Genomic DNA, 24,881 nt, shown 5'->3' with positions numbered 1-24,881 from the left:
TAACATCAAGTACCAGAAAAAGTGTCAGAAGCCAAGCTTGGAGTCATTTAATAAGGTAGAAATGTGGTGTCCCAGCACCAAAGGTTGTCCTGTTGGCTGCGGACCTCTTCGGGCAGACCTGAGGCTCAGGTGTTGGGCCTACTAAAGGACTGGTTGCTATAGTTAATATGTTTGAGCACTTTACCAAATGTCATTTATATTTCTAATGTATATTGTGAAATTTGCTATTTATATGTGTTGTATCTTTAAATGGGCACTGTCACTAACTTTTTTTTTTTTATATATGTTGTAGTATTTTTGTACTACAACATATCTCTAATATATTTTCATTATTTTTATTTTATTTTATTATTAGGGTGAAATTTGCGTTTGAAAACCGGCCACTAGGGGTCTCCCTTCTAGTGGCCGGCTGCAGCCTGGCGTGACGTCACGTCACGCCTGAATTCGGACCGATGCTGGCCGGGCAATCGGTCCTAATTCATTTAGGCTGCGCTCGCTCCCTGCCTGTCAATTAGACAGGCGGGAGCGAGCAAATTAAACGCCTGGGCTTTGCGCATTGGCTGATTAGATTCGCGCGCAGCCCATCCATCCCTGCCCCCGGCATGTAAACTGCAGTGGAGACAGCGTGCGCACACTAGTTATCAGTGCCGTGCTGAAGCTCCACTGCAAGTTTACAAGCTGGTGTAGCGAAGAAGCGTTCTGTGTCCCGAACAGCTGATGAAAGTGCTGAGACACTGTGATTGGTTGAGAATGCTTCAAGAAACAGTTTTCTTCACTACACCGGGTCTCGGCAGGTATCTATTTCTATGCAGGCTACTCCTATACTCCTCCTCCCTGGGTAGCACATGTACTGCTAAACAGGGAGGAGGAGACTACGGAGCAGACTGCCCTGCGATTCACTGATCATCTATGCGCGCTCCCGACGGGAGCTCAGCATAGAGGAAGTGAGGGCGGAAGTCGGCGACCAGCAGGCGTCAGTGACGTCGTGCCTGCTGGGAAAGCCGGCTTCCGGGACAAGACCGCATAGCAAGCAAGAAGACCAGAAGATGAAGACTATGTAAGTTCCCAAAAAATTTTTTAAAGGCAGGGAGGGGGATTAGGGATAGATTACCTATAGGTAGGGACAGAATAAAACAATAATGAGATGGTGGGAGCTACTCTTTAAGTGAGAGGAGCAGCGTGAGCCCATATGACCCTGCCTGCCCAATGGGAACCCTTAAATTGTGAGTTATATAGTGTAGTGGGGGTTGAAGTTGCACCAGTTCCTGCGTAAGTTCATGGTAAAGGAGTGAGTAGTTATGTGAAGAAGCTCTGAGGGAAGGTCCAGAACAAATCTCTTCTCAAATTTTATCCCGCCACTCTGCAAGAGATCCCCCCCCCCCCCGTCCCCCCCGAACAGAGGGAATGTATGCCCTGGTGGAGAAAGTCACAGGACCTTGTCAAAACCCTAGCGAGCTGGATCTTCAGTCTCATATCAATTCAGTATTAATCAATCCGAGTGAAAAGCACCATAAGTCCCAGCAAGGCAACAGGGCTCACTGAAGAAGAACAAACGATGATCCGGCACCAGATTTAAGACTTGCAGCTTTATTTTCTCCGTATCAAAATGAACAAACATTACACAGTAAAACCGACTCCCTCCATAGTCATACGCGTTTCAAGCGCATGCGCGCTCTTCCTCAGTGACTCACTGCACCATACAGTTGGCGAGTGTTAACATCTGCACCCTGCTCAGTAAAGACAATTATCCGTATCCCGGTGTCGGTGTGTTTCTTTACTCCCCGTGTCTGACCCAGGAGAAGTTGTAATAAAAGCAGCAACAATCACTGGGGTCTGCGGCCAGCTGAGGCCTATTCATCGCTTCAGGACGTGTGGGATGCCGGCACCAAGGGTGATTGACCCAGCATCACAGCTCCAGGATAGGCTAACCAGCACTAATGTCAGTGAGGCTGGAAGCCATAACGACCAAGTGATGCCATTGCAAAAGACAAGAAGCTGTGATCACCACTGGAACATGGCAGGGTAAGTATGTAGCATTAGTACAACTATGTGTTACTCATAATACACACAAAAAAATTTGCAGTCTTTTACACATCTAATCACTTGTTATAGCCCCCTTAAAAAAAAGGAAAATTATATGTTTAAGGGGTTAAAAATCTATATCTTAAAAGTGAACATAATTAATGAGAACACATAGTTGGCTATGCTGCATCTGTAACAACCAAAGCTATAAATTAGAAGGGATCTACGTTTTAATTGCTGTTATTTGTTCATCCACCTCCCAAAAAGACTGATTAAAAGTGATTAACAACTTGTGTCTATAATGTAAAATTTCCTCCCATTAGGCAGAAGCCCTTACACAGTTCTATCAAAAGTTAAAGGCAAAAACTTAAAAAACTATATACAGTGGTCCCTCAAGTTACAATCAGTTTGTTCTGGGACGACCATTGTATGTTGAGACCATTGTATGTTGAGACCATAACCCTATGGAAACCTGATAATTGGTTCTGAAGCCACCAAAATATCATCCAAAAATAGGAAAAAAGTGAGGATTAAAGATTAGTGTTGCTCGCGAATATTCGCAATTCGAATTTTATTCGCGAATATCGCATATTCACGAATTCGCGAATATTTGCGAATATAGCGCTATATATTCGTAATTACGAATATTCATTTTTTTTTTCACAGTACACATCACAGTGATCATCCCTCTCTGCTTCCAGATTGTGTGGTGTAAAGAAGGCTCTAATACTACTGTGTGAGACCGGTGTGCGAATTTTCACTTATGCTAATTTTTGTATATGCAAATGTTCGTATATGTTAATTTTCGCACGCGCGAATATTCGCATATGCGAAAATAAAACGAGAATATTACGAATATGCGAATATTCGCGAATATGACGAATATTCGTCCATATATTCGCGAATATTCGCGAATTCGAATATGGCCCATGCCGCTCAACACTATTAAAGATAAATAAATAGATAACTAATACAGATAAAGCAAATCCTTACATATAAAAGTAAAAAAGAGCTGCTGGGAGCTGTAAATCAATATCTATGTCAGTGTCTCCCAAGCAGGGAGCCTCCAGCTGTTGCAAAACTACAACTTCCAGCATGCCCGGACAGCCAACGGCTGTCCGGGCATGCTGGAAGTTGTAGTTTTGCAGCAACTGGAGGCACCCTGGTTTGGAAACAATGGTTTATGTAGAGGACAGGAGCTTCTTCAGCATCCTGTACAGTACACACAATGTCCTAAAAAAGTTAAAAAAGGAGCTGACCTTACTCGGTGTCCAAAGGAGCATCTAACCCTGGCACAGGTAAGGAGTAGTACAGAACATGTAATACCTCCCTGTACTGTAGGGGGCGCTACCAGACAGCCAGTCAGTGCATGTACTTCAATAATACAGGTGATTTACCAGTAAAATGCCCATTCTGATTTGTCTGTTCTTCCAGTTGTGACAGGTATCACAGATCTGGACTGTCTGTAGTATTGTATGTTGAGTCTGGTTTCAAGTTACGATGGTTCAGAAAAAAACATTGTATGTTGAAACTATTGTATGTTGAGGCCATTGTAAGTTGAGGGATCACTGTGTTTGCTGTAATCATATTGACACGAAGAATGAAGATAACTGATCATTTATAAATGGTGTGATGGAAGCCTTAAAAAAAAAACACACCACAAGATCAAAATACTGTACAAAATCTAATTCTCCTATCACCCAGATTGGTCACGTCCTTGAAGGGGTACTCTGGAGAAAACAATGTATCCCCTATTCACAAGAGAAGGATGTGTGTGATCACAGGGGGTCCAACCGCTGGGACCCCCTCAATTTCTTTTACGGGGCCTGACTCTCACAGCTCAACTCACCAGCCCCCTGAGTCCCCTTCAAGAAACACAGGAGTGAGAGCCCTCTCAGCCATTCACCAGCACAGACGGGACCCCTCGTCGCTTAACTCCCCAGTCCCCTGAGCACTCTTGCCCCCACCTATAGAGACGCGCAGGAGTGACGGCCCTCTTAGTCAATCACCAGCTAAGACGGGACCCCTCGTTCCTCATCTCCGAGACCCCTAAGCGCTCCAGCGCCAACCTTTGAAGACATGCATTCCCTATCCTGTGGATAGGACATGTGTTTTTTTCAATGAAATAGAGCTGCAATACCACACACAACCTGAGGGCAGGGGTGGTGCTGTTTTAGGAAGAAATCTGGCAAAACAAAAACAAAGGAGCAGAATGAAGTAGAAGTCGTTTATGAAGAAGGCAAGGTTGTCACTAACTACAATGTCTTTTGAGGACAAAAATAACATTTTTGGGAAGAAGTATAGGTGTAGGTTGGAGGGGTGAAATATACACAAGTTTCCCCTAGTAAGCTAAGGGACAATCAGGTCCACTGGTCAGGTCAAAAAGAAGAGGCACATTAGGGAGAGTCAGTAGTGTGGTCAAAATCAGAGGTCAAAATCTAGGAGGTAATGTAAGTAATGTCAGAGTCCACATAACAAGATGACTCTTTTGGGGGCATGTGAAAAAATGACATCCTACATAACACGTTTCTGTGTCTGGTTCTCTGATACATGAACTAATTTTTCATTAAAAAAAAGTACATCCCAAATGTACTGAGTTCTTAATCCTCATGCGTGCACTGGTGACGTTGCTAGTTGCCATGACTTGGCCAGCCCAGCTTTTGCGGGCTTGTCATTTTGGGACACATCTGGGCCAATCAGGAAGCCTGGAAAACGAGCCAATAGCATTTAGCCTCTATGTCAATGCCATCATGAGGTGGGCTCTTTAAATCTCACTCTGTCTAGTACTCCTTGCCTTTTATAGAGGTTATTCCTTGGACTGGTTCTATATCTCCTGTGTTTCTGTGTACTCTGAATTTATTACTTTGACTTGTGACCTAACTACTCTTCTGCCTTTTGATTCTGTACCGCTCCTATCTTGGTTTTGTTTTGGCTTGGTCGACTTCTCTTTATCTATTTGTTTGTTCATTCCTTGTATTTTGTTATTGCTTTCTGGTCTGTGTATTTTTAACCCATTGTGTCCTGACCTGCTTCCTGACTTCTGTACTGTGTTTCTGTTATTGTTTTTTGACATTGTTACATCCTGCACTTTAAATCAGGGTATGGACAGTTGCCAAGTTGGGGGTCTGTTGTTTATGGGGCATTGTCAATTAGGCAGGGTCATGGATCATGGCCAACATAATACCATAGTAAAGAAGGTGGTCGCTCCTGTTCTAAATCCATGAAAGTTGAATTATTGGGAGACCCATCAGCAACAACAAAGAAGAAGTGTTGTACCTACAGCCCTTTGAAAAGGAACAAACCATCTTTTCTTTGACATACACAGTTTTTTTTTCTCTCACATACTTTAAAGTCATGGTTGATCAGCTTTTGTTCGCAATGCAATGTCACTTTGTCCATAGACTCTTATTTGATCGGAGGGTTGTCAGTTAACACACTGCCCAAGAACCAGATTGACTGTCTGTGTTAGGCGAAATGCCACGTCTGGCCCTTGGCAAGATCTGAACTTATGCCCAAGGCAAGGATTCACTCTGACATCAAAAATAAGAGGGACATTTATGATTTTAGTCAACACTAGGAAAACTGACATTTCCAAGGACAAATCTATGAAGCCCGAAACTATCCCTAGAGATTATGGGGCCCCTAGGGAAGGTTGGCATGCATAAAATAGTCATAAAACTTCAAAGCGAATTATGGTCCTGCTAGGCCATGATTTTGACTTGTTTAAGACTGCAGGCCGTAATAAAAACATGATGTAGTTTCTGTAAATCTTACATACTGTACGAAGTACCGTATTTTTCGCCATATGAGACGCACTTTTTCTTCCCCAAAACTGGAAGGAAAAAGTCGGTGCGTCTTATACGGCGAATACACCCCTATCGCGGCGGTCCCTGCGGCCATCAAAGGCCGGGACCCGCGGCTAATACAGGACATCACCGATCAAGATGATGCCCTGTATTAACCCTTCAGACGCGGCGATCAAAGCTGACCGCCGCGTCTGAAGGGAAAGTGACACTAACCCGGCTGTTCAGTCGGGCTGTTCGGGACCACCGCGATTTCACCGCGGCGGTCCTGAACAGCCCGACTGAATAGCCGAGTTGGTGCTTGCAGGACACCGGGAGGGACCTTACCTGCCTCCTCGGTGTCTTCTCCGTTCAGGGATCCCCTGTATGGCCGGAGCTTTCCTTCCTCATCATCACGTCGTCGCGTTCGTGCGTCGGCGTGCGTAACGACGTGATGACGGTGACGGAGAGCGAGGATACCCGGCCGGCAGCAGAGACGTTCAGCAGCAGGCCGGCAGCAGAGCGACGCGGACACGGTGACAGCGATGGAGCGACATCCAGGGCAGCGGTGACGGATCCAGAGCGGCGGGGACACGCGAATACTATGCAGTGGTCTTCAATCTGCGGACCTCCAGATGTTGCAAAACTAGAACTCCCAGCATGCCCGGACAGCCAACGGCTGTCCGGGCATGCTGGGAGTTGTAGTTTTGCAACATCTGGAGGTCCGCAGGTTGAAGACCACTATTGGGTTCAAAATCTTTAATTTTTTAGATTTTGCACCTAAAAGTAGGGTGCGTCTTATACGCCGGTGCGTCCTATAGGGCGAAAAATACTGTAACACATTTCCAATCCCAAACTGTGAGACATACTATTGCAGGTGTCGGGTATAATCTAACTTAAATTGCTTCTTACTGGAATTTCCAGACTAGAAAGAAGGTTTAGAATTGAATTGGTTGTTATAGATAAGGGGGAACATTTATCAGAACCCCTTGCAAAGGAAAAGTGGTACAATTGCTCATAGCAACCAATCAGCTCGCTTCTTTCATTTTTAAAAGGGTCTCTAAAAAGAATGAAAAGCAATCTGATTGGTTGCTATGGGCAACTGGTCAACTTTTCCTCTGCACAGTTTTTGATAAATCTCCCCCAATGAGCCGGGTTTATTGGGCTATTTTTTTTTTATATAAATATATAAACTAATAAACTAGAATAAATGGAGCTTATATGGCACCCATAGTAGTTTCTATGTGGGAGATTTATCAAAACCTGTCCAGAGGAAAAGTTACCCAGTTGCCCATAGCAACCAATCAGATCGCTTCTTTCCTTTTTAACAAGGCCTCTGGAAAATGAAAGAAGCGATCTGATTGGTTGCTATGGGCAACTTTTACTTTGCATTTCTATATGGTGGCCCAATTGGGACGTACCAACACAAAGGATCAGAACCATGAACATTGACTCTATTTACAGCCATGACTTGTCACACTGATCAAAACTGCTGATAACTATATACAAAGGGGAAGGAGAAGAAACAATACATTGACCCTCATTTACTAAGAGTGTTGTGTAGGTTTCTTTGTGGGTTTTAATTCCCTACAATTTATTTCCACGGTATTTACTAAGGTTTCCCTCCATTTTCCACTTTCCCTACACTTTGCTTTTTTTTACACATGTTCTGATCTGTGGGGTTTTCCTCAGCTCAAATCCACCACATTTTTCTGTGGAAACCTTAGTAAATATGTTGGGTTTTTGTAAAAATGTCGGGAACACGCCCCATTTTGGAGACCACGTCCCCCTTTTCCTGGCAGCCACGCCCCTTTTTCTGGTTTTCTTAGCAAAATGGAGAGTTGGTCGGGGTTTTTTCAATTCTGGCGAAAATTCTGGCGCAGACAGAATTTCTGGCGCAATGCGACAGAATCTGGCGCACAACCCGACAAAACATGTCGGGTTTGCAATAGTAAATGAGGGTCATTGTGTTTCAATCATGCAACCTGCATAACCGAGAAAAATGTCATTGGACGACCTAGCAATAAGGTGGATTCTTTATGTTAGGAGCTAAGGGGGAGATTTATCAAAACCTGCGCAGAGGAAAACTTGCCCAGTTGCCCATAGCAACCAATCAGATTGCTTCTTTCATTTTTCACAGGCCTTCATAAAAATGAAAGAAGCAAGCTGATTGGTTGCTATGGGCAACTGGGCAAGTTTTCCTCTGCACAGGTTTTGATAAATCTCCCCCTAAGAGTTCTCCTCGGCCCTTCCCTTAGCTCTGAGTGACAGGTCTAGTGTCCAACCAGGAGACCTCCAGAGTTGTCAATCATAGCTGAGAAAGGGGGGCCAGGCATGTTCTCAATCTCTCGGAGCACCCAAGAAAAAGAACCCACCTCCTAGACACTTTCTGTAACGGCAGCCTGGACATCAGATAAAAATGTTCTCAGTAATGCAAGAATCATTACATTCCTCTCCCATCCTCTGTATAGAGCTATCAGCTGTTTAAAGAAGAGCTGCAGAAAATTTTAGTGCACCATAGGCTATTAATAGAGATATGTAGAGGTCCTTGTGTGGGCCATGTGCTTACCTGTTTTAGCTGATGTGGCAAGCATGCGTTAGGCTCCATTGTGGATGTAGATCCATAATTGAAGTGGTTCTGTAGTGCTGCCTACATTTTCCATGAATCCTCAGGATGAGGTGTGGATGAGGTTTTTGATCACTTCACCTGACCTTATTAAAGGGGTTATCCAGGAAAAAACTTTTTTTTATATATCAACTGGCTCCAGAAAATTAAACAGATTTGTAAATTCATAAATTTGTAAATGTAGCTTCTGAAGTTAAGGTTGTTCTTTTCTGTCTAAGTGCTCTCTGATGACACGTGTCTCGGGAACCGCCCAGTTTAGAAGAGGTTTTCTATGGGGATTTGCTTCTAAACTGGGTGGTTCCCGAGACACGTGTCATCAGAGAGCACTTAGACAGAAAAGAGCAACCTTAACTTCAGAAGCTCATAAGTACTGAAAGAATTAAGATTTTTTAATAAAAGTAATTTACAAATCTGTTTAACTTTCTGGAGCCAGTTGATATATAAAAAAAAAAAGTTTTCCCTGGATAACCCCTTTAAGCTCCTAGTGCTGGAGTTCAGCAAAGTAAACTCATTAGACCATTGTTTCTTAACCAGTGTGCCTCCAGCTGGTGCAAAATTACAACTCCCAGCATGCCGGACAGCTAAAGGCTGCTGTGAGTTGTAATCTTGCAACAGAATAATGTTGAGGTTCTTGTGTATGCCTTGTGCTTACCTGTTTTAGCTGTTGTGGCAGGCAATATTTCTGTAAGGAAGACAGACATCATTGTCAAACTTTGGTTTTAGCTTTAAGTTCACATTTTCTCATATTTAGTAGTCAAGTTTACATTATGGGTGAAATCCTCTGTAAGGGTAGGGTCACACATAGCGCACCCGCAGTGATGTCCAGCTGTAGACAGATGCTATGAGCAGACACACAAAGCTAACCAGCAGCAGCAGAGAGCACACTCTCATGACTGTCATGATCCGCATTGTGAATTACGCTGCGTATGCGCTACATGTGACCCTACCCAAAAGGGGTACTCCACTGTTTGACAGCTTGTCCCCTACCCACAGGATAGGGCATAAGGGTCTGATACAGCCTGTGGCTCAGCAGCTGCCCAAAACGAAAACTACAACTCCCAGCATGTTGGACTATATAGTAGTATATAGTATTGGTCAGTGTTTCCCAACCAGGGTGCCTCCAGCTGTTGCAAAACTACAACTCCCAGCATGTTGGACTATATAGAAGTATTTAGTAAAGGTTAGTGTTTCCCAACCAGGGGTGACTCCAGCTGTTGCAAAACTACAACCCCCAGCATGTTGGACAATACAGTAGTATATAGTATAGGTTAGTGTTTCCCAACCAGGGGTGCCTCCAGCTGTTGCAAAACTACAACTCCCAGCATGTTGGACTATATAGAAGTATTTAGTATAGGTTAGTGTTTCCCAACCAGGGGTGGCTCCAGCTGTTGCAAAACTACAACTCCCAGCATGTTGGACTATATATTATTATATAGTATAGGTCAGTGTTTCCCAACCAGGAGTGCCTCCAGCTGCTGTAAAACTACAACTCCCAGCATGTTGGACTATATAGTAGTGTATAGTATAGGTCAGTGTTTCCCAACCAGGGGTGCCTCCAGCTGCTGTAAAACTCCAACTCCCAGCATGTTGGACTATATAGTAGTATATAGTATAGGTCAGTGTTTTCCAACTAGGGGTGCCTCCAGCTGTTGCAAAACTACAACTCCCAGCATGTTGGACTATATAGTAGTATATAGTATAGGTCAGTGTTTCCCAACCAGGGGTGCCTCCAGCTGTTGCAATACAACTCCCTGCATGTTGGATTATATAGTAGTATATAGCGTTTCCCAACCAGGGTGCCTCCAGCTGCTGTAAAACTACAACTCCCAGCATGTTGGACTATATAGTAGTATATAGTATAGGTCAGTGTTTTCCAACTAGGGGTGCCTCCAGCTGTTGCAAAACTACAACTCCCAGCATGTTGGACTATATAGTAGTATATAGTATAGGTCAGTGTTTACCAACCAGGGGTGCCTCCAGCTGTTGCAATACAACTCCCTGCATGTTGGATTATATAGTATTATATAGTGTTTCCCAACCAGGGGTGTCTCCAGCTGCTGTAAAACTACAACCCCCAGCATGTTGGACTATATAGTAGTATATAGTATAGGTCAGTGTTTTCCAACTAGGGGTGCCTCCAGCTGTTGCAAAACTACAACTCCCAGCATGTTGGACTATATAGTAGTATATAGTATAGGTCAGTGTTTTCCAACCAGAGGTGCCTCTAGCTGTTGCAAAACTACAACTCCCAGCATGTTGGACTATATAGTAGTATATAGCATAGGTCAGTGTTTACCAACCAGGGGTGCCTCCAGCTGTTGCAATACAACTCCCTGCATGTTGGATTATATAGTAGTATATAGTGTTTCCCAACCAGGGGTGTCTCCAGCTGCTGTAAAACTACAACCCCCAGCATGTTGGACTATATAGTAGTATATAGTATAGGTCAGTGTTTTCCAACTAGGGGTGCCTCCAGCTGTTGCAAAACTACAACTCCCAGCATGTTGGACTATATAGTAGTATATAGTATAGGTCAGTGTTTCCCAACCAGGGGTGCCTCCAGCTGTTGCAATACAACTCCCTGCATGTTGGATTATATAGTAGTATATAGTGTTTCCCAACCAAGGGTGCCTCCAGCTGCTGTAAAACTACAACTCCCAGCATGTTGGACTATATAGTAGTATATAGTATAGGTCAGTGTTTTCCAACTAGGGGTGCCTCCAGCTGTTGCAAAACTACAACTCCCAGCATGTTGGACTATATAGTAGTATATAGTATAGGTCAGTGTTTACCAACCAGGGGTGCCTCCAGCTGTTGCAATACAACTCCCTGCATGTTGGATTATATAGTAGTATATAGTGTTTCCCAACCAGGGGTGCCTCCAGCTGCTGTAAAACTACAACTCCCAGCATGTTGGACTATATAGTAGTATATAGTATAGGTCAGTGTTTTCCAACCAGAGGTGCCTCTAGCTGTTGCAAAACTACAACTCCCAGCATGTTGGACTATATAGTAGTATATAGTATAGGTCAGTGTTTTCCAACTAGGGGTGCCTCCAGCTGTTGCAAAACTACAACTCCCAGCATGTTGGACTATATAGTAGTATATAGTATAGGTCAGTGTTTTCCAACCAGGAGTGCCTCCAGCTGTTGCAAAACTACAGCTTCCAGCATGTTGGACCATATAGTAGTATATAGTATAGGTCAATGTTTCCCAACCAGGGGTACCTTCAGCTGTTGCAAAACTACAGCTTCCAGCATGTTGGACTATTTAGTAGTATATAGTATAGGTCAGTGTTTCCCAACCAGGGGTGCCTCCAGCTGCTGCAAAACTACAACTCCCAGCATGCCCGGACAGCCAACGGCTGTCCGGGCATGCTGAGAGTTGTAGTTTTGCAAAAGCTGGAGGCACCCCCTGGTTGGGAAACACTGGTATAATATATGGTGTAACATTCTGGGAGTTGGGGGATTGGTTGGATAAATACCAACCACTGCATTGCCGATATTTCTAATATAAAAATACCGTCAGGGTGGCCAAAATACCGACTGTGTCGGTAAAATACCAGCCAGGTGGCAACCCCATGCACAGGGATATTTGGCCACCATTCTTGACATCTCGGGTGTCCCAGTAGTCGACCCTTCATGATTAGACTTGTATCCCCTATTCTGTGCATAGGGAATAAGTTGTCAAACACTGGAGCACTCCTTTAAGTTGAATAAACCTATACGGACCCTGAAATAAGGTATGTCGGTCCTTCTTGCTCTTCTTGCTATCCCACAATAGGTATAAAGACCGAACCCTTATTCTTCGATGACGTGAAATCTTTTTCCTCCCTATGTCTTTCGACATTCCCGACCGGATTTAATATCCCATTGATGTCTTTCAGTCTTCTAACAAGGTAAGTGCCATTGTATCAAGCTCCGAAACCCCCTGTGCTACGTTGTTTCCTACATTCACTTCTCCCACCATGCTTCCTCAGACTGTACACCCCCCTCTACCGTTCTGCTTTTATTTATGTCCTTGGCGAAGGCTATTGTACAAGGCAATATGTTTGTGGGCTGTTAGAATAAGCTTTGATTTGACCTACTTGTGGGTGTACAGAAATCCACAGCTCCAGCGAGAGATTTTATTACAAAATATCTGGGTGGTTTACAAAAAAAGATATATATAAAAAACTAGAAAACATTTTCAGGTCTGATGGGGGAAATAGAAATGGAACCGAGACCATCGTTGTCCAAGGTGGTTTGAAGAAGATACTGTTTGGTTAGGAAGGGGGGGGGGATCGTGTTTGTGAGAATAATGTGAAAGGGGGATCAGAAACTTTATCCAGCTCATTTCCATGGCAACAAGTCTGTAACAGCACTCCGACTGCAGATGAGAGGGTCAGGAAACGGCAGCGTTGTAACCTCTCCGTGAATCAGCTTTTAACCATCTAATCACTTCGAGGATTTCCGGCATTCCGCATTTAGCCATCTCTTCATCCTTGGGACAGCAAACACAAACAAACACTAAATAAATCATCAACGCAATAAATAATGCAACATGTGCTCATCCGGAGAAGAGAGGGGAAAACCTATCCGGTGGTTTGGAGAGCAAATACTTTTACATTGTTCGAGTATTCATAAATATGATGATTCTGAGATTAGTCGCTTTAGTAGACATCCTATGTTCTTTCTGGAACAGTCGTGTAAGACGCTAGAGATTTACTAAGTAAATGGTATATATAGTAAAGAGGTTGTTTGGTGATGGCAACATCTGTGTATGGGCCCATTAAAGGGGGTACTCCGGTGGAAAACTTTATATATATATATATATTTTTTTTTTAAATCAACTGGTGCCAGAAAGTTAAACAGATTGGCAAATGACTTCTATTAAAAAATCTTAATCCTTCCAGTACTTATTAGCTGCTGAATACTACAGAGAAAATTATTTTCTTTTCGGAACACAGAGCTCTCTGCTGACATCATGACCACAGCGCTCTCTGCTGACATCTCTGTCCATTTTAGGAAGTGACCAGGAGCAGCATATGTTTGCTATGGGGATTTTCTCCTACTCTGGACAGTTCTTAAAATGGACAGAGATGTCAGCAGAGAGCACTGTGGTCATGATGTCAGCAGAGAGCACTGTGGTCATGATGTCAGCAGAGAGCACTGTGGTCATGATGTCAGCAGAGAGCTCTGTGTTCCAAAAAGAAAATAATTTCCTATGTAGTATTCAGCAGCTAATAAGTACTGGAAGGGTAAATATTTTTTTAATAGAAGTAAATTACAAATCTGTTTAACTTTCTGGCACCAGTTGATAAAAAAAAAAAAAGTTTTCCACCAGAGTAGCCCTTTAACCCCTTCCCAACCTATGACATACCTGTACATCATGGGTGGCAAGGTGTTCCCGACCCATGACATACAGGTACGTCATGAACATTACTGCCGCCACTCGCGGCATCCCGCAGCGCCCGGAAAGATGGTGGCTATCACTGATAGCCAGCCATCTTACCGTGCGACCACGGGGGGTTTCAAGCACCCCCCCCCCCCCCCCCCACCCCCAGCGATCGCTGCTATCAGCTGGTCAAATCTGACTAGCTGATAGCAGTGCGGTGTGTGAGTCCCGATCACGGGGATCGGGACACACACCGCTCTGCTAAGTGTCCCTGACCCGTCCCCCGGCGTCACTTACCCATCTGAGCAGTGTCCCGAGCGGTCCCGGCGTCCTCCATGCGGTCCCGGCTGCGCTGCGTCCCGGAGGAGAGTTTCCGGTAGCAGTGCGGCATCTTCATTGGCAGCAGTGAGATCGCCGTAAAGCGATCTCACTGCTGCCTCTGAGAGTTTCAAAACTGCAACTCCCAGCATGCCCAGACAGCCTTTGGCTTTCTGGACATGCTGGGAGTTGTAGTTTTGCAACATCTGGAGGTCCACAGTTTGGAGACCACTGTATAATGGTCTCCAATCTGTGCTCTTCCAGATGTTGCAAAACTACAAATCTCAGCATGCTCAGTCTGTCCAGGTATGCTGGGAGTTGTAGTTCTCTAACATCTGGAAGAGCACAGATACAGTGGTCTCCAAACTGTGGACCTCCAGATGTTGCAAAACTACAACTCCCAGCATGCCCAGACTGCCCAAGCATGCTGGAAGTTGTAGTTCGGCAACATCTGATCCTTCAGATATTGCCGAACTACAACTTCCAGCATGCCTGGGCAGTCTGGGCATGCTGGGAGTTGTAGTTTTGCAACAACTGGAGGCACACTAGTTGGGAAACATTGTCCGTTTCCTACCTCAGTGCCTCCAGCTGTTGCAATTGTTGCAAAACTATAACTCCCAGCATGCACTGACAGACCATGCATGCTGGGAGTTGTAGTTTTGCAACAGCTGGAGGCACACTGGTTTGGAAACACTAAGTTTGGTTGCAAAACACTTGAAAGTTTATTACTTAACTTAGTGTTTCCAAACCAGCGTTCCTCCAGCTGTTGCAAAACTACAACTCCTACCATGCACGGACAGCCAAAGGGCATGCTCGGAGTTTGCAACAGCTGGATGTTTGCCCCCCCCAATGTGAATGTACAGGGTACACTCACATGGGCGGAGGTTTACAGTGAGTGCTGCAAGTTTGAGATGGCGCAAATTTTGCGCTGCAGCTCAAACTTCCAGCGGCAAACTTGCTGTGAACCTCTGCCCATGTGACTGTACCCTAAAAACACTACACTACACTAACACTAACCTAAACTAAAAAGTAAAAAAACACTACATATACACATACCCCTACACAGCCTCCCTCCCCCCAAAAAATGAAAAACGTCTGGTACGCTACTGTTTCCAAAACGGAGCCTCCAGCTGTTGCAAAATAATAACTCCCAGTATTGCCGGACAGCCATTGACTGTCCAGGCATGCTGGGAGTTTTGCAACAGCTGGAGGCACCCTGTTTGGGAATCATTGGCATAGAATACCCCTATGCAAATCCCTAATTCAGGCCTCAAATGCGCATGGCGCTCTCTCACTTTGAAGCCCTGTCGTATTTCAGGGCAACAGTTTTGGGACACATATGGGGTATCGCCGTACTCGGGAGAAATTGCCTTACAAATTTTGGGGGGCTTTTTCTTCTTTAACCCCTTATGAAAAGGTGAAGTTGGGGTCTACACCAGCATGTTAGTGTAAAAAAATACATTTTTTACACTGACATGCTGGTGTTGCCCTATACTTTTCATTTTCACAAGAGGTAAAAGGGAAAAAAGACCCCCAAAATTTGTAACGCAATTTCTCCCGACTACGGAGATACCCCATATGTGGGCGCAAAGTGCTCTGGGGGCGCACAACAAGGCCCAGAAGGGAGAGTGCGCCATGTACATTTGAGGCGATTTGCACAGGGGTGGCTGATTGTTACAGCAGTTCTGACAAACGCAAAACAATAAATATCCATATGTGACCCCATTTTGGAAACTACACCCCTCACGGAATTTAATAAGGGGTGCAGTGAGCATTTACACCCCACTGGTGTATGACAGATTTTTGGAACAGTGGTCTGTGAAAATGAAAAATAAAATTTTTGATTTGCACAGTCCACTGTTTCAAATATCTGTCAAACGCCAGTGGGGTGTAAATGCTCACTGCACCCCTTATTAAATTCCATGAGGGGTATAGTTTCCAAAATGGGGTCACATGTGGGGGGGGTCCACTGTTCTGGCACCATAGGGGCTTCCTAAATGGGACATGCCCCCCAAAAACCCTTTCAGAAAAACTCACTCTCCAAAATCCCATTGTCGCTCCTTCCCTTCTGAGCCCTCTACTGCGCCCGCCGAACACTTTACATACGCATCTGAGGTATTTCCTTACTCGAGAGAAATTGGGTTACAAATTTTAGGGTGATTTCTCTCCTTTTACCCCTTGTAAAAATTCAAAAATTGGGTCTACAAGAACATGCGAGTGTAAAAAATGAAGATTTAGAATTTTCTCCTTCACTTTGCTGCTATTCCTGTGAAACACGTAAAGGGTTAAAACACTTACTGAATGTCATTTTGAATACTTTGGGGGGTGCAGTTTTTATAATGGGGTCATTTATGGGGTATTTCTAATATGAAGACCCTTAAAATCCACTTCCAACCTGAACTGGGCCCTGAAAAATTACGATTTTGAAAATGTTGAGAAAAATTGGAAAATTGCTGCGGAACTTTGAAGCCCTCTGGTGTCTTCCAAAAGTAAAAACATGTCAATTTTTTTATGCAAACACAAAGTAGACATATTGTATATGTGAATCAATATGTAATTTATTTGGAATATCCATTTTCCTTTCAAGCAGAGACTTTCAAAGTTAGAAAAATGCTAAATTTTAAAAATTTTCATGAAATTTTTAGATTTTTTACCAAGAAAGGATGCAAATATCTGTGAAATTATACCAATAACATAAAGTAGAATATGTTAAGAAAAAACAATATCGGAATCAGAATGATAAGTAAAAGCATTCCAAAGTTATTAATGTTTAAAGTGACAGTGGTCAGATTTTCAAAAAATGCCCAGGTCATGAAGGTGAAAATGGGCTGGGTCATGAAGGGGTTAATGGTGTATGGGCACTATAGAGGGTATCCCCTGTATCTGTTTTGGTTTTCTGCTCCGGTAGAGCTGGCAAATTAAATCATTACATGCAGGAAGGCTCAAATCCTGCAGGAACATGTGGGAACTGAGTTCCTGCACTTTTTCCACAGCAGGAACACCGTTCCCATTAGCAGGACCAGCCTTTGAGAGGAAATCTTGGGTGCGTTCCCACCCTTTTTTTTTTTTACCAGGACTTGACCCCACAGCTGGCACTACTAATTGGAGCAGGTTTATAACTTTGAAAAAAGTGCAAGAACTCAGTTCCCACGCATTCCTGCAGGACTTAAAGGGGTACTACGGTGGAAAACATTTTTCTTTAAATCAACTGGTGCCAGAAAGTTAAACAGATTTGTAAATGACTTCTATTAAAAAAATCTTTACCCTTCCAGTACTTTTTAGTGGATGTATGCTACAGAGGAAATTATGTTATTTTTTAATTTCTTTTTTGTCTTGTCCACAGTGCTCTCTGCTGACACCTCTGTCCGTGTCATGAACTGTCCAGAGCAGCGTAGGTTGGCAATGGGGATTTTCTCCTATTCTGGACAGTTCCTGATGCAGGGGTCAGCAGAGAGAACTTTGGACAAGACAAAAAAGAAATTAAAAAATAAAATAATTTCCTGGTAGGGGAAAGATTTTTTTAATAGAAGTCATTTACAAATCTGTTTAACTTTCTGGCACCAGGCACCAGTTGATATAAAAAAAAAAAAAAAAAGTTTTCCACTGGAGTACCCCTTTAAGCCCTGATTACATGGATGGCCACGCATCTTAATGGCTACGATGTAACGGTTCCCTGTAGCTCATTCTTTTCTACATTCAGGAGACAACCCTAGACCTGCAATTTTATACATTCATGAAGCAACCTGGGCCCATAGTTTTTCGCCATTTACAAAACAACCTGGACTCCTGGCTTCTCAACTTTCATGAGAACACCTAGACCCATGGTGTCACGATCACACACTATCGGTCCAGCCAAGACATTAGAGAGAGTGTGATGGTGCAAGGGTTAAAGCCTCCAGACCTCTGGATATCCACTACTAGTCCCAGCAAGTCACCAAATTAACCCTTAGATAAACGTGTTTCCACCAGAGCTGCCTTCAGAAAGGTGAGCTCCTATATTTAGAGATCAAAGACCAGAGCTGATTACTTAAACATTTAATCTGGTAAAAGGTATCACAGTGCTATGCATAAAAATACAGAAGTAAATGACATACAGTTACAAAAATATGAAAGAGTTTAGCAAGGCAAGTTCAGAAAACAAAATATGAAGTTCTTACAGCATGATGGTATAGCAGTCCTTGTCAGTGAGAGTCCAGCTCTTGTCAGCTTTTGGCACAGCCTTGAACAACAGTTGAGTCCAGCATTTTAAGTCTTATCTGCTTCTTTGGAGGGAAACTCCACTATCACCCCCCTCCCCTCTGATCCCACCAGGTGGGGCATCTCTGTTCCTGACCCCTTATCTGTTTGATTATATGATGAGACCAGAGTGCACGACTTCAAAGGAGTAACCAAACAGCCAGACCCCCATTAAAATGCAATACACAAAAACACAGTCTGAATGACCTCTCACACCCAGGTCTTAGTTTATACACAGATACAATTATAAAACACATGTATGTTTCCATAATCAGGCCTTGGGCCTGACACCTCCCCCTTAAGATGGAGACAGAGAGATCTTGCCTCTCCAGGCTGATAGATCTGTCTCCCTTAACCATCTATTTCTTTTCTTGACACCACAGGCCCTGCATTCCCAGGCAAAGATGGCACTTTTTCCTCATTTAGCTGCCTTTTCTTTGCAGCTAAGAGCTGTGGATTGATCTCTACATCCTGAAGGGATTCCTGGCTCTTAGCTTCCTCCACTAGGTCCAGTAAGGGATCACTACCCAGCCCTTCCTCTGGTGCACTACATACACTGAGTACCACCTTCTCAGGGTCATAGTATGCCATATTAATGTGGTACTGTCTCTGCCTCTGACCTTTCTCATCAAGGGCAACTACATATGTGGTGGGTTCTAGGCACTGCAACATGGGGAAGGGACCCTCCTAGGCGGCCTGCAACTTATTCTGCCTGATGGGATTCAGAACCATTACCTTCTGTCCCACTTCATAGACCCAATCCCTTGCATTGTGATCATACCAGTACTTCTGTCTGGACTGTGCTGCTATGAGGTTGTCCTGTACCAGCCCAGTCAATGCCTGCCTCTTGTCCCTGAACTTCAGAACATACTCCACCACAGAAGTCTCAGGGGCAGGTAGCCCCCCTTCCCATTCCTCCCTAACTAAATCTCGGGGTCCCCGCACTTTGCGACCATATAATAACTCAAAGGGCGAGAAACCTGTAGGCTCTTGGGGTACCTCCCTGTAAGCAAATAACAGATGGGGTAAATACTTTTCCCAGTCTCTGCCCTCCGATTCTACAAATGTTTTTAGCATTTGTTTCAAGGTGCCATTGTTACCGGACAGTCTGTCCAACCAATGTAGAGGGTTGTGATCAGTTATGACTGTAAAATCCCTGCCATACAGGTATGGCTGTAATTTTTGCAAAGCCCAGACCACAGCTAGACATTCCTTCTCTATGACCGCATAGGCCAATCCCAAATGTCCTGCCAGGGGGGTCTCATGGGCCAACCTCAGCAGCTCTTTCCTGTACTGCCTAGGAACCACTAATGACCTTTCTCCCTCCTGGGCCCCTAGCATGCCTTTGGAAAGGGACTCCCAGTACAAGATATCATTTTCCCAATATACCCGATGCCCCTCTGTGTCAACATGTGTATGCTCAGCACGTTTTCTCAGCCCTTCAAGGGAAGGGGCACTGCGCAGAGCTTCCTGGAAATGCTAATTTCCCTCCCCCCATCTTGGGGCATCAGGGAGCACATTTCCCCCAGGTGAACTAGCATCTCTACCTTCCTCTCCCTCAGTTCCAGACATAACAATGTTACAGGCATCATACACAGGGCTATCACTCCTTCCCTCCTCCTCCTTAGGCTCACAGGATTGGGACATATCACTCACTGCTGGTCCCTCATCCTTAAATGTCACCAGGGGCACACCAACCCCTCCTCCTAGCCCATCTCCACTAGGTTTTGGCATTGGCAATGCATTGTCACCACATTTTACAATACACCCCATTTCACTTTTAGAAAACATTACTGGTTCAGTCACAGGTAAACAATTATCAATCACCTGCACTCCTTCCCAGTTACCACGTTCCACAATACACCCCATTCCACTTTTGCAAAACCTTACTGGTTCAGTCATAGGTAAACAATTATCAATCCCCTGCACTCCCTCCCAGTTACCACATTTCGCAGTGTCTCCCAAAGTCTTGCACAGTACCTCAGAATGAACAGGGCTCTCTCCTAGCCCTTCCGGTGTGCAGGTAGTGTCCTCTGGAGCATAATGACAGAGCATCCGACCCAAATCATTCCCCAGCAGAACATTAACAGGGATGTCCTCAGAGACCCCCACCTCCCGCAAACCTTTGCCTGTACCCCAATCCAGGTACACACGAGCCATGGGCACAGCAGGCCGCACACCTCCAATTCCTATTAAAGCCATGGTTCTTCCAGGGATGATGTCCTCTGTATCCACCACTTCAGGCCGCACTAAGGTAAATGAGGCTCCAGAATCTCGTAACCCCACTGTCACCCGGTCACCCACAGTTACACTCTGTAGGTTATCCCCTCTCCACCGCTCCAGACACCAGAAGAACGGCTGTGTGTCCTCCAGCTACTGGTGGAGAATTCTTTTTGTTGGGGCAAGTGGCACTCAGGTGCCCAATATTGTTGCATCTGTAACATCGGCGGGTGTCCCCCTGACCCAATGTGGCTCCTGATGCTTTTGGGAATGATGGCAAGAATTTTCCGGCTGACATGGTGCTGCTGGTGGTGCTCTGTGGGTGTGTGGCTCCCCTCCAGGTACTTGCTCCAGCTTGTGCAGATCCACGCTTTGCTGCTGGCACCCGGTTGTTGGCAAAGTCATCTCCAAGTTCTGCTGCTTCCGTTGCTGTCTTGGGCTTGCGGTCCAATATCCACTCTCTGGCTTCAAAGGTCCGTGTTTGGAGAAACTGATCCAGGACCATCAAGTCCTCCAGGGCCTCATAGGTAGTGACTTGTAGGCCCCCAGTCCATTGCCTGAATGCAGTCCTTAGCTGACCTGCATGTTGAGTGCAGCTTTCTGTGGCATGTTGAGTGCAGCTTTCTGTGGCACTTTGTTGCAATACACAAAAACACAGTCTGAATGACCCCTCACCCCAGGTCTTAGTTTATACACAGATACAATTATAAAACACATGTATGTTTCCATAATCAGGCCTTGGGCCTGACACATGGCTTTTCTTCATTAATGAAACAACCTGAAATCATGGCGTCTCTACATAAATAAAACACTATGGAATCAAATTTTAAGGAGAAAAAAACTAAACTATATGGAATCATGGCTTCTCTACATTTGTAAAACAACCTGGGCCTAAAGCTTGAGCAATGTAACCCTGGACCTATGGCTTCTCTACATTCATAGGACAACCTGGAACCATGGCTTCTCTACATTCATGAGACAACAAGGGATGCATGGCTTCTCTACATTCATAGGACAACCTGGAATCATGGCTTCTCTACATTTGTAAAACAACCTGGGCCTAAAGCTTGAGCAATATAACCCTGGACCTATGGCTTCTCTACATTCATAGGACAACCTGGAACCATGGCTTCTCTACATTCATAGGACAACCTAGAACCATGGCTTCTCTACATTCATAGGACAACCTAGAACCATGGCTTCTCTACATTCATAGGACAACCTGGAACCATGGCTTCTCTACATTCATGAGACAACAAGGGATGCATGGCTTCTCTACATTCATGAGACAACAAGGGATGCATGGCTTCTCTACATTCATGAGTAAAAAGTGGACCCATGGATTCTCTTCATACATGAGACAACCCAGAAGCATGGCTACTCTGCATTCACAAGACGACCCAGACACTTGGCTACTCTACATTCACGAGACAATAAGGGATGCATGGCTTCTCTACATTCAAGAGTCAAGGTTGGACCCATGGTTTCTCTACACGCATGAACAAAAAGTGGACCCATGGCTTCTCTACATTCATGAGACAATAAGGGATGCATGGCTTCTTTACATTCAAGAGTCAAGGTGGACCCATGGCTTCTCTACATTCATGAATTCATGAGACAAGACAACCCCTTCAAAGAGCACTATTTATTTCTAAACATTACAAATACTGGATTTTTTTTATTGTTTCCTTTTACAAGGCTTCGGAGACAGACATATCCATACATTCATTTGATTTTACTGTATTTCCAGTAGAGCATAACAAATCTGTCAATGATATACTGGAAAGATCTGTGAGAAGCTTATATGGTTCCAGAAACAGTATGAAGAATTGATCAATAGTTCAGAATTTCACCAAAGTGAAGGCAGGTAAATAATAAAACAGATCCGTCAGGTCTCTTAGCTGAATGAGAGACAGGCGGAGGCGCAGATCTTAAAAAATATATAGTTTCCTATTTGATAATTTGGGGTTTTCATGTAAAAAGTTAGTCCTGCTTCCCCTGCTCAAGCCCAGAAAAAAGCCTGTGAGTCCTGCTAACCCCGCCCACACCCAGAGATTGACAGCTCTCCCCTTATGTAGATTTATAAAGGGGAAAAAAAGTGTGTGGGTGAGAAAGCAGGACTCACAGGCTTTCTATATCAGTGTGCAGGGGAAGCAGGACTCACAGGCTTTCTATATCAGTGTGCAGGGGAAGCAGGACTCACAGGCTTTCTATATCAGTGTGCAGGGAAGCAGGACTCACAGGCTTTCTATATTAATGTGCAGCGGAAGCAGGACTCACAGGCTTTCTATATCAGTGTGCAGCGGAAGCAGGATTCACAGGCTTTCTATATTAATGTGCAGGGGAAGCAGGACTCACAGGCTTTCTATATTAATGTGCAGGGGAAGCAGGACTCACAGGCTTTCTATATCAGTGTGCAGGGGAAGCATGACTCACAGGCTTTCTATATCAGTGTGCAGGGAAGCAGGACTCACAGGCTTTCTTTATTAATGTGCAGCGGAAGCAGGACTCACAGGCTTTCTATATCAGTGTGCAGGGGAAGCAGGACTCACAGGCTTTCTATATCAGTGTGCAGGGAAGCAGGACTCACAGGCTTTCTATATCAGTGTGCAGGGGAAGCAGGACTCACAGGCTTTCTATATCAGTGTGCAGGGAAGCAGGACTCACATGCTTTCTATATCAGTGTGCATGGGAAGCAGGACTCACATGCTTTCTATATCAGTGTGCAGAGAAGCAGGACTCACAGGCTTTCTATATCAGTGTGCAGGGGAACAGGACTCACAGGCTTTCTAAATCAGTGTGCAGGGTAGCAGGACTCACAGGCTTTCTATATCAGTGTGCAGAGAAGCAGGAATCACAGGCTTTCTGTATCAGTGTGCAGGGAAGCAGGACTCACATGCTTTCTATATCAAATTGCAGGGAAGCAGGACTCACAGGCTTTCCTATATCAGTGTGCAGGGGAAGCAGGACTCACAGGCTTTCTATATCAGTGTGCAGGGGAAGCAGGACTCACAGGCTTTCTATATCAGTGTGCAGGGGAAGCAGGACTCACAGGCTTTCTATATCAGTGTGCAGGGAAGCAGGACTCACATGCTTTCTATATCAGTGTGCAGGGGAAGCAGGACTCACATGCTTTCTATATCAGTGTGCAGGGGAAGCAGGACTCACAGGCTTTCTATATCAGTGTGCAGGGAAGCAGGACTCACAGGCTTTCTATATCAGTGTGCATGGAAAGCAGGACTCACAGGCTTTCTATATCAGTGTCCAGGGAAGCAGGACTCAAAAGCTTTCTATATCAGTGTGCATGGGAAGCAGGACTCACAGGCTTTCTATATCAGTGTGCAGGGGAAACAGGACTCAAAAGATTTCTATATCAATGGGCAGGGGAAGCAGGACTCACAGGCTTTCTATATCAGTGTGCAGGGGAAGCAGGACTCACAGGCTTTCTATATTAATGTGCAGGGGAAGCAGGACTCACAGGCTTTCTATATCAGTGTGCAGGGAAGCAGGACTCACAAGCTTTCTATATCAATGGGCAGGGGAAGCAGGACTCACAAGCTTTCTATATTAATGTGCAGGGGAAGCAGGACTCACAGGCTTTCTATATCAATGGCATACCTCCCAACCATCCCGGATCCAGCGGGACATTCCCGCTTTTGGGGTGATGTACCGCCATTCCAGGATGGCCCCACCATATCCCACATTCAGGGCCGCCATCTGGGTATTAATGGCACCGGCCTGCAGTCAGGGGTCCGGCTGCCTGCTTTGCAAATTGATATATATTTTTTTATGTTTGTGCCGGGCGCCTGTCAGTACTGAGAATGGTCCTGTAGCTGTAACATAGTAACATAGTTCATAAGGTTTAAAAAAGACCAAAGTCCATCAAGTTCAACCTATATCCCTAATGAGTCCCTACTGAGTTGATTCAGAGGGAGGCAAAAAAAACTCATACTAGAGGTAAAAATTCCTTCCCGACTCCAAATATGGCATCAGAATAAATCCCTGGATCAATGTTCTGTCCCTATAAATCTAGTATACATAACCTGTAATGTTATTATTCTCCAAGAATGCATCCAGACCGCTTTTATATTCTGTTACAGAATTCCCCATGACCACCTCCTCTGGCAGAGATTTCCACAGTCTCACTGCTCTTACAGTAAAGAACCCCCATCTGTGCTGGTGTAGAAACCTTCTTTCCTCTAGACGTAGAGGATGCCCCCTTGTTATAGATACAGTCCTGGGTATAAATAGATCATGGGAGAGATCTCTGTACTGTCCCCTGATATATTTATACATAGTTA

General features: G+C 44.6%; 1 protein-coding gene and 1 long non-coding RNA gene across 2 annotated transcripts in view; one reads left to right on the top strand and one right to left on the bottom strand.

Annotated features, from left to right (window-relative positions):
• Window positions 1–1,907: 1,907 nt before the first annotated feature.
• The window catches only part of LOC130290340 (uncharacterized), a 46,261-nt gene continuing 23,287 nt past the window's right edge, over window positions 1,908–24,881 (top strand). The window contains exons 1-2 of the long non-coding RNA XR_008847572.1: window positions 1,908–2,022; window positions 12,214–12,328. This is a non-coding gene — a long non-coding RNA (uncharacterized LOC130290340). The remainder of the gene's footprint in view (window positions 2,023–12,213; window positions 12,329–24,881) is intronic.
• The window catches only part of LOC130290339 (leucine-rich repeat and fibronectin type III domain-containing protein 1-like protein), a 95,546-nt gene continuing 83,189 nt past the window's right edge, over window positions 12,525–24,881 (bottom strand). The window contains exon 5 of the mRNA XM_056537840.1: window positions 12,525–12,912. The gene's annotated coding sequence lies outside the window, so the exon portion shown is untranslated. The remainder of the gene's footprint in view (window positions 12,913–24,881) is intronic.

This window comes from Hyla sarda, chromosome 9, assembly GCF_029499605.1.
Source record: "Hyla sarda isolate aHylSar1 chromosome 9, aHylSar1.hap1, whole genome shotgun sequence".
NCBI classification, from domain to species: domain Eukaryota; kingdom Metazoa; phylum Chordata; class Amphibia; order Anura; family Hylidae; genus Hyla; species Hyla sarda.
This window is presented reverse-complemented; position numbering and strand designations above follow the sequence as displayed.